This window comes from Marmota monax, unplaced genomic scaffold, assembly GCF_021218885.2.
Source record: "Marmota monax isolate L192 unplaced genomic scaffold, Marmota_monax_Labrador192_F-V1.1 WCK01_AAM20220418_F8-fsc00426, whole genome shotgun sequence".
Taxonomy (NCBI): Eukaryota; Metazoa; Chordata; class Mammalia; order Rodentia; family Sciuridae; genus Marmota; species Marmota monax.
Window position 1 is genome coordinate 246,209 of NW_026695037.1, and position 10,715 is coordinate 256,923.

Genomic DNA, 10,715 nt, shown 5'->3' on the forward strand with positions numbered 1-10,715 from the left:
GCCTCGTGCGTCTTTCTTGGACAGGGAATCGGCGGGTCTTTCACACTGAGAAAAGAACTGAGATGGGAGGCTAGCAAGTCAGCAGGGAGACTGTAGGGAACTAATCAGTCCTATGCTGGTGATGTCATCACTTTGCCTGGAGTATGAGCAGGGGAAATAGTGGAAGTGTTTGGATGTCATAAGCATTTTGAAGATGGACTTTACAGCACTTCCTAATGAACTTAACTGAGGTATGAGAAAGAAGAACACCACAAATTTGTGACACTGTAATCAGAAAGATAAAGAGTTGCATCAATGAAGAAGAGAAGATTGGAAAAGGCATGTGTGAAGAGAAGACTTTTTCAGGTCCTTAGATATTGAACTGAGGTGTTCAAACTGCTATACCAACAGCTGATAATCAACTGATTTCAGCAGACCCAAGGGCTTGATGCAAATATGCATCTTTTGCTTGATGGGTGTCAATCTGGCACAAAGTATGTGTCTTATGGGTTGTTAACAAACATTTCACAGTCCAGTCCTGGTGTACACAGTACACTTTTTAGGAACATTGCTCTATATGAAATAGTATTCCAGCATCTGCATAGTGTCAGATCAACAGTAGGAAGGAATCAGTAGTTCATGGTGATTCTATTTTCAGTAACGTGGTTTTAAGGCTGCCCCTTCCACTAAAATTACCTAAAAAGAAGACATAAAATGGAAGAAGAATCTCAATATAGAGAAGTATAAGAAAGAGCAATCCTTTAGCTGCAAATATGAAAGTGGGCAGGAATTCATGGAGAAAAGTTTATCTTATCCTGAAGGCATTTGCCAAATCTGGAAAAAACTTAGCTTTTTCTTACTTAAGGTATACTACTATGTTTGTTTTCCATCAGTGTGACCAACCACATGAGTCAATTCACTTGTAAAAAGGAAAGGTTTGTTATTGCTCACAGTTTTGGAGGGTGAAGTCCATGATTGACCTTGTCACATTACACCTGTAGTGAGGCAGCACATCATGCTGGGAGCACTGGGCAGACCAAAACCACTCACCTCCTCACCAGGCAGTGAAGGAGAACAAGAAGGGGGTGGGTGTTCAACAATGTCCTTCAAGGGCACAGTCCCCAATGTCCTCAGGACCCCTCCCCAGTAGGCCCCACCTCTCAAGGATTGTACTATCTCCCTATAGCACCACCCAGGGACCAGGTTTCTACCACATGGGCTTTAGGAACACCATACATTTAATTATAACAAGAACACAGGTATGATCTTCAGAGATAGTTTGAATAGGAGATAATTTGGCTTTCCATTAAATCTCGGGAACAAAAATTATATCCTCTGAGCAAGAAATGAAAATTTTTTATTTTACCACCCAAAATTATTCTTAGGAAATTAATTTTAGCCAGAAAAAAAAAAAAGGTAGAAACGCAACTGATTTTGAGAATTTGTAGTTGCCACCCCATACTCCTATAGGTTTGTTGTCCTGATTGGCTTTATAAGTTAGGGTCAAAAAACATGATTTTTTTTTTTAATAGATGTCTTGGGTCAGTGTTGAAGGAGGAAATTTGAAGGAGGAAATAAAGATTTCTATAGGAATCCATATTAAACCAATGGGTTTAACAATTTACACAATTTATAACAAAAGGAAACGAGAAGCTCAGAGCAGAAATGTATAAGTACAAGTGGAAAATGATAATAGGATCAAAATCAGTAGAAACAACAGATAGGAAAAAAGAGGCTCATAAGATGTCCATATCTGAATTTTAAAACAGAAAATAACATATAACTAGTATTATGAATAAAGAAAAGTATGTCAACCTTCAACTTGCCTACAGAATATAGGAAAGTAACAATGACCTAGCTGTTTTCCAAAAACACCACATTTAATTATAAAGTGAATTCAAATTTCTTTCAAAAATTAGGTTCATTGACCTCTCCTTTGAGCCATAATGGAGTAGGAAACACTAGAAATTCATATAAACATGAAAAAAGAGACATTCAGACATAGGGCAATATGACAGAGATTGCAATCTGATAGAAAGGGAATGAAAGAAGAGAGGCATAAAGGGGTCCATCTTCTTTCCTGGAAATTCCTAAGACACAGTGCAGAGAGGAGGAGCCCTACAAAGCCTAGAAGCCTTAGGGAATTGAGGGGACAGACATGTATTTGGAGAGGTCACAACAGAAGAATATTCAAGATGAAGGCACATAGATAAGGTAGCTGAAAATAACAGCACTGGAGATCCAGAGGGCACCTCTTGAGTCCTCAGTTCATCAGTACACACACGAAGAACACTATCCCAGGACAACGAAAAGATAGTCCAAAAGCACCAGAGGGAACAATGGTACCTAGGGATACCCAGGGCCAGAAAAAGTGTCTGTTCCCACTGTCCATGCTGGAAAGACACATTTTCTGGACATTGGACAGAGTATTTGGAAGTGTCTGTGACCTTATCAGTGAATAATGAATGGCATCAAATAAGAAATTGCCAAATATTCAGGAAAATGCAACACATTACAACATAAAAAAAAAAAAACTACAGATTAACTTAACACTAAGATAGTTATTGTAAATTAATTCTTTACATTCAGAAGGTTCCATAAGACACCTAAAAGACAAAAATAAAAAATTAGGCATGGTAGCACAAGTTTATAATCCCAACTACTCAGGAGGCTGAAGCAGGATTGCAAGTTCAATTGTAGCCTGGGAAACTTAGCATGACCCTGTGTCAAAATAAAATACAAAGATCTAGGTTACAGTGCTTTCTTTTTCTTTTTCTTTTTTTTAAAGAGAGAGAGAGAATTTTTTTAATATTTATTTTTTAGTTTTCAGCAGACACAACATCTTTGTTTGTATGTGGTGCTGAGGATCGAACCTGGGCCACACACGTGCCAGGTGACTGCGCTACCGCTTGAGCCACATCCCCAGCCCGGTTACAGTGCTTTCTTACCATGCATGAGGCCCTGGCTTTGATTCCTAGTATCAAAAAAATAAACAAACAAATAAATAAGAGAGGGTTCATAAAAGTTCACAATCAAACTTCCAAAGATGAAAGTATCAGAGATGTGAGGTGGGAATTAAGGTAGAGAGGAGGAGCCCTACACAGCCTAGAAGCTGCACTGGAGAATAAAAGATACATGAGCTTAAAGACAAAAAAGAAATAGAAACTTTTCAAAATGACACAAATCAATTCTTATGTAAGGGTCCGGCGAAGCGTCGGAGAAAGAGACCACCAAGTGACCACTCATGCAATTGGCAGAAGGGGATTTATTGAGGATCCGATTCAGCGAGCTGAGGCTCCAGGCTCACCCAGGAAGGGAAAGCAGCCCAGAGCCCCGAGCAGGGGCTGAGCACTGCTTAAGTACACTTTTTTGGGGAGGGCGGGGATTTTACATACATCACAGTCTCCTTTAACAAATCATCATACACCGCGGGAAAATCAAACAACAATTCCTAAACATGATTAGTTCATTCATTGGCGGGAACAGGTCGGGCGGGGGTGATAGGTCAGTTCTAAACGGGGTACACATTCAAACTGATTGGTCCAGGCCCTGCAATGCCTAAGTGCAAAATCATACAGAGCCCTGAGTTATTAAACAACCAAGCAGTCAGGGGGAATATTTACTGGGCGGTTCCAAGCATTGTCTTAACAGCTACAGGAATTTCAGGTTAACAATACCTAATCCTTTACATTTTAACTCAGGCCTGGCAGCTTAGAAACTTTACAATGCCCGGTCTTTTACCCTTTAACTTTTACACTTTAACTTCAATTTCTTTTACCCTTACACTTACAATATATTTTTGGGTTTTTAACATATTCAGATATGTGTTTTAACAGCATAAAAAGAAAAGGAAATACAGTTATACAGAATAGAATTTTCATATCTCACTGAAATTATGTTAGTACAAATACGAAGTAGTTTCTGGGACAATAAGTCCTAGAGCAACCACTAAAAAAACGATAGTGAAAAACTTTAAAGGGAATTAACTAAGGGAATTTCCATTACAATAGAAAATTTGGAATGCCATACTCACCACAGGCCACAACTTCCTCAGAGTAAAAGGGCAAGACTACCTCCAGCTAAAACTCAAAGCGGGAGACCCCACTGTCATTTCAACAGGCCAGACTTGTTGCTATCTGGAGCCTGGGTGTAGGGCTACCCAGCTGAGCCCTGGGGACAAGCTGCTTCCCCAGTGGTTTTAGAAGGTGGGACCACCTCCCCAGTGCCCCTGGAGGACAGAGCATCAAACTGAAGAGAATTATTCTTTTATTTTTATTTATTTATTTATTTTTAGTTGTCTATGGATCTTTATTTTATTTATTTGTATGTGGTGCTGAGAATCAAACCCAGTGCCTCACGCATGCTAGGCAAGTGCTCTACCACTGAGCCACAACCCCAGCCCGAGAATTATTCTTGAGCATTAAAACTAGTAGAATTTGCCCAGCTAGGTTTTGAAAGTGCTTGGACCCATCACCCCTCTCTTCTTTGCAGCTTCCTCCCTTTGAGTAGGAATGTCCATCCTGTACCATTTCACCACTGTATGTGGGAAACATATATAATTTGTCTGGTTTCACAGGATCACAGCTGGAGAGAAATTTGCTTCAGGATGAATTGTACCATGTCTGACCCATATCTAATTTAAATAAAGTTTAGAAGAGACTATGAACATAAAACATAGAAATGATGCTGGAATGAGTTAAGATTTGGGGGGTATTGAATAGATGAATGTATTCTGCATGCAACAAGGGCCTGGGGGAGGACAGAATGCTTGCACAACCCCTGCCTCCCACCAATGAAAATTTATTTGTTGACATTCTTACCCCCAATATAACGGTGTTTGGAGATTGGATCTTTAAGAGATGATTGAGGCTAAATAAGAGAGGAAAGGAGGGAAGATAAAAAGGGAGAAAACAACAACAACAACAACAACAAAAATGATGGAGTCAAAAACCAGTAAAACTGGTGCCCTATAAGATTAGTAAAAAAGATCTTCCTCCTCCTTCTTTTCCTTCTGCTTCTCCTTCTCCTCTCTCTCTGCATTAACCCTATACAAAAAAGGCCAGATTGTTACCAGGCAGCACAATATCCTGCCCTGGGAAGAAGAGATTATCAGGCAGCTCTGATACCACCTGGTAGGAAAGAAACCAGACCATAATGCTCTCTGCTCCAGAAAATGCTGAAGTGTTGCCCCCCAAACTTCATCTACTTCAAAATCGGAAGGTGTTTTAGTCAGCTTTGAGTCACTGTAAACAAAAAAAGAACAACATAAAGGAGAAAAAGTTTATTTGTGTTTTGAGGTTTCAGAGGTCTCAGTCCATAGATGGCCAACTACATTGCTCTGGGCTTGAGGTGAGACAGAATATCAGGGCAGAAGGGTATAGAGGAGAAAAGCAGCTCAGGACATAGCAATCAGGAAGAGAGAAAGAGAGAGACAGATTGAGACAGAGAGAGAAACAGAGAGAGACAGAGACAGGACAAAAGCACTCCACTCACCTAGGACAAAATATACATGCCTCCAGTTACCTACCTCCTCCACCCATACCCTAATTGACTACACTTACCACCTAGTTAATTCCTATCAGTGAATTAATCCACTGATTAGGTCACAACTCTCATAATCTAACCATTTTACCTCTGAACATTCTTGCGTTGCCACAACATGAGCTTTTAGGGAATACCTCATATCTAAATCATAACAGTAGAAAAATAGGATTTATTCAAATCCAGCTTTGAAGGAAGAGGGATGAAATATAATTGTTTCAAAAGTGCCATGTCAGAAAAGTCCTGGGACAAGGAAAGCTTCTAAAAGTGGGAGAGTTCATTAGGAAGAAAGACAGAAACTTCACAGGTTTTACCTCCTTAGGAGTCACTGTGACCCAAAGAAATTTTACAGGTTTTGCCTATTTCAAGTCCCTGAAGCCTTCTCCTCATACCAAAAAGAGTCAGAACTTCCTGGGACCAGCATCTGTGCCTCACCATTGTAAATTAGGATTGTCAGGGTACGGCTAGCTCTTCTCTTTAGTTCACAGGGTGAGCTTTCATGGACTGCATGTGGAGAGCTACATTGACATCAGTTCATTCAAGGAGCTTCACTGTAGCTGGACCTGATTCAGATGATGAGACTCTGGAGTTGACACTGGTTAGGTCATAAAATGAGTCTTTTGGAGGCCTTGGATGGAAAGCAGTTTATTGTACATGTGGAAGAAATATTAATAATTTGTGTCAGAAAGATGACCATGGTAGTTTTCTAATGACTACAAATTCCTTGATATTTAAGAATAGAAACTAGTTCCCGTCCCTGTGAATGTGGCTGGACTTAGTGAAGAGATAAAACAAAATTTATGGTGTGCAGCCACAGATAAAAAGACTGGTATGGGGTGTGGAACACATGCCTGTAATCCCAGTGGGTCAGGAGACTGAGGCAGAGGATCACAAGTTCAAAGCTAGCCTCAGCAATTTAGCAAGGCCTTAAGCAACTTAGTGAGACCCTCTCTCAAAAATAAACATTAAAAATAAAAATTGTGTAGGTCTGGGGATGTGGCTCAAGCGATAGCATGCGTGCGGCCCGGGTTCAATCCTCAGCACCACATACAAACAAAGATGTTGTGTCCGCCGAAAAACTGAAAAATAAATATTAAAAAATTCTCTCTCTCTCTCTCTCTCTCTCACTCTCACTCTCTCTTTAAAAAAAATTTAAAAATAAAAAATAAATAAATAAAAATTGTGGCTCAGCGATAGAGCGCTCGCTTCGCATGTGCAAGGCGCTGGTTTTGATCCTCAGCACCACATAAAAATAAATAAAATAAAGGTATAAAAATAATTTAAATAAATAAATAAATGATCTGGGGATATAGCCCCTAGTTTCAATCTTTGGTGATGCGGGGGTGGGATATGACAATTATGATGACAGTAGGATTTCCTGCATGCTCTGCTCTCTCTTGGAACATTCATTCCTGGCTCAGCCATCTCGACCAGACAGTCACCTAAGGGCAGTCCCCCTTGGCCCAGAACTGAGGGCTGTAGCCAAGAGCTACAGGAATGAGCTGTGAATGAGGTCCTTCCCTGTTCATCAGCCTTCCAGTTCTGACCTTGAACATTGCCTAGAGGAAAGGGGCAAATTAATAAACATTGGTAATTTTAAGTTGCTGTGTTTTGGAGTGATTGTTCTGAACCAGTAAGTAACAAATGCACAGGGAACAACTATGCAATCAAGGGCTTTTTTTCCTCTTTAGAAACAAACAAAGAAGTCCACAAGAGATTGGAGTGATGCATGGAAATAACTGGTAGAAAAAGACTGCCAAATGACTTTTTTTACTTCGCGCCTTACTTTTGCTGAGGCTGGCTTTGAACTCGCAATCCTCTTGCCTCAGTCTCCTGAGCTGCTTGGATTACAGGCATGCACCACTGCGCTCGGCCCAAATGACTTTATATCCGCTGAAACTGTCCTTCAAAACTGACCTCTTAGTCAGGCACAGTGGTGCTTGCCTGTAATTCCAGCAGCTGGGGAGGCTGAGGCAGGAGGATAGTAAGTTCAAAGCCAGCCCCAGCATCTTAGCAAGGCCCTAAGCAACTCAGTGAGACTCTGTCTCTAAATAAAACACAAGAAAGTCCTGGGAATGTGGCTCAGTGGTTGAGGGCCTCTGGATTCAATCCCCCTTCAGTCAAGAAAATGCTTGAATTACTTAATTTGTTTTTAGAATACCATTTTTATTTTCTTTCTAGCTTTATTTTTTGCACCACTTTCATAGGGGTTTTCCTTAGGATTACAGTGCTCATCTTAACTCTTTACACTACATCCAGTTAACAGTGTCTTCGTTCATATAAATATAGAAATCTTGCAACCATTCAGACTTCTAAACTGTAAACCATTGTTATGTTTAGTTATCATGTTTAATATATGATAATTCAGGAAACAGAGCACTTAAGAAAAAGCTATATTTGTATTTATTAAGTAATGCAAAAGGTCAAACAGAAAGCAAGAGAGAGGGAGAGAGATCAAAGATAGTATTGAGCCAAACATTTGCCATTTCTGATACTCTCACCTTTTCTAGGAGTCTGAGTTTTCCATAGTATCATTTTCCCCTAAACTGAAGAAATCCTTTACCATTTCATATAGTGTGGATCTGTTGGTGATGAAATAATTTAACTTTCATCAGAAAATCTGTTTCTCTTCATTCTTGAAGGACACTTTTGCTAGATATTATGGATTGACTTTATTTTGCTCAGAACCTTAAAGGTTTTGCCTTACTTTCTTCTTGTTAAAAAGTCATTAGGCAGACAATGAGGTTATGGAGAACAAGAAACAAGAGTAGGCCCCAAACCTTTGATCTTAACAACTAAAACTAACCTTAGGAGTCTCACCCCTCCAATTAAAAGGCTGATAGGTTGACTGGCAGTGGTGTGCTGTTTGCAAGATATGCACTCATAGCATAAAGATGAAAGTGAAAGTAAATTTATGGGAAAAGATATCCCATGCTAACGGGAAAGTGACCATGATACTATTAGAAAAACACATTTCAAAATAAAATGTGTTACTAGAGATAAAGAAGCATGCTTCCTGAGGGTAAAAGGATCAACAGGAAAACATATGTACATGGTCCCTAAAATGTACATGGTCCCTAAAACACTGCTTTAAAATTCATGAGGAAAAAGTGACAGAATTACACAGAGAAATATACAACTCCAGAAATGCCACCAGAGACTTTTATACTCTTCCTGGCAATTTATACAACAACCAGAGAAAAAGAAAGCAAAGAGAGAGATGTGGAAAACACGAAAAGCAACCTAGACTTCACTAACATTAATAAACTGTATACAAATATCAACAACAGCATACATATTATTTCTTTTTTTTTCTTAAGATAGAGATAGATAGATAGAGAGAGAGAGAGAGAATTTTAATATTTATTTGTTAATTTTCAGCAGACACAACATCTTTGTTTGTATGTGGTGCTGAGGATCGAACCCTGGCCGCACGCATGCCAGGCGAGCATGCTACCGCTTGAGCCACACCCCCAGCCCCGTAGACATATTATTTCAAGTGCAAATGTACATCTGCCAGGCTAGACCTTTTGTGGAACCATAAAACAATTCTCAACAAATCTGAAAATACTGTACTGATAACAGAGTATATTTTGTGACCATAATAAAGTTGAATTAGAAGCAAGTCTCAATGAAATAACCAGCACACCTTTAAGTATCTGGAAGTTAAATAATAAGATTCTGAGTAATCATTGGATCAAAGAAGAAATTGGGAAACATTTTAAATTGAATAAGGAAATATAGCACATTAAAATGTGTGGAGTATCTTCAGTTAATAACTTCAACCTTAAAACACTACATACCCAAGGCAAGCAGAAGAAAGGGAATGAAGACAAATATGAAATTAAAAAATAATTTTTAAAATTGATAAACTAAAAATATGGAATTTATTCTCTATCAAAGATATTATCTTATGAGCCTAGATTGATTTTATAGGAAAAAAGAAATTACCAATGCTGAGAATGAAAGAAAGTATATCAGTGTGGATACTCCAGATGTAAGAATGATGATCCAGGAATATTAGTAATAAATTAATGATAACACATTTGACAACTTAGAAAAAATTAACAATTTCTTGTGAGACATTAAGAAAAAATGGAAAATAATAATAGGTAATATTCCAATCATATAGACATTTTATTTTGTGATTGGAAACCTCCCCATAATTTAATATCCAGAAATTTTCATTGGTGATTTAAGTTAAACATATAGTTAAAAATAGTATTAATTATACATATTTTCTTATAAATAAGAACATATTTTTCCTAATCACTTTATAAGAAAAATATTATCCTGATTCCAAAACCAGGCAAAGACATCACAAGAGAACAATAATATGCAAAAAAAAAATCTGCAAAAAAAAAAAAAAAGTTAGAAAATTAAATACAAAAACATGTTTAAAAAAATCAGCATACATCTGTCCACACTTGTTTTATCATCTCATAGGAAATCAAGATTGGTCTAATATTCTAAAATAAAAACCCTTGTCATCACATTAAGAGAATGAACTGAAGGGCTGGGGATATATATAGCTCCATTGGTAGAGTGCTTGCCTTGCATACCCAAGGCCCTGGGCTCAATCCCGGGCACCCAGGAGAGAGAATGAAGTTGAAAAGTCATAGGGTGTAACATTAAAGTATTACGTGTATATGCAGCTGCTGAATCTGGCAGGTTGGATCCAATTGACAATAAAGACACTCTCTTTATATAAAATAATGTTTATTTTAGTAATAATTTAAGAGTAAAAGCAAAACTGAAAAGGCAAAGGAGAAGAAAATATATCACCAGATGGGAGAGACACCAACACCTGAAGTCATGTAGCCAGGGAATCCCAGGGCAGCTTTTCAGGGTCCCAAGTTCTGGGCAGAGCATCCTCCCCATGGGTGAGACTCCAAAGCCTTATTCCCGGTGATGCTCCCTGAATACAAGTTAGGACAAAGAAGTCTCCCTTCTAACAATATGCATGACCTAGTGATCCCTCAAGGATTTTTTCTTTTTTAAGAGAGAGAGAGAGAGAGAGAATTTTTTAATATTTATTTTTTAGTTTTCGGCGGACACAACATCTTTGTTTGTATGTGGTGCTGAGGGTCGAACCCGGGCCGCACGCACGCCAGGCGAGCGTGCTACTGCTTGAGCCACATCCCCAGCCCCCTCAAGGATTTTATTTTCCCAAGGACGAGTCAAATTTCAGAAAG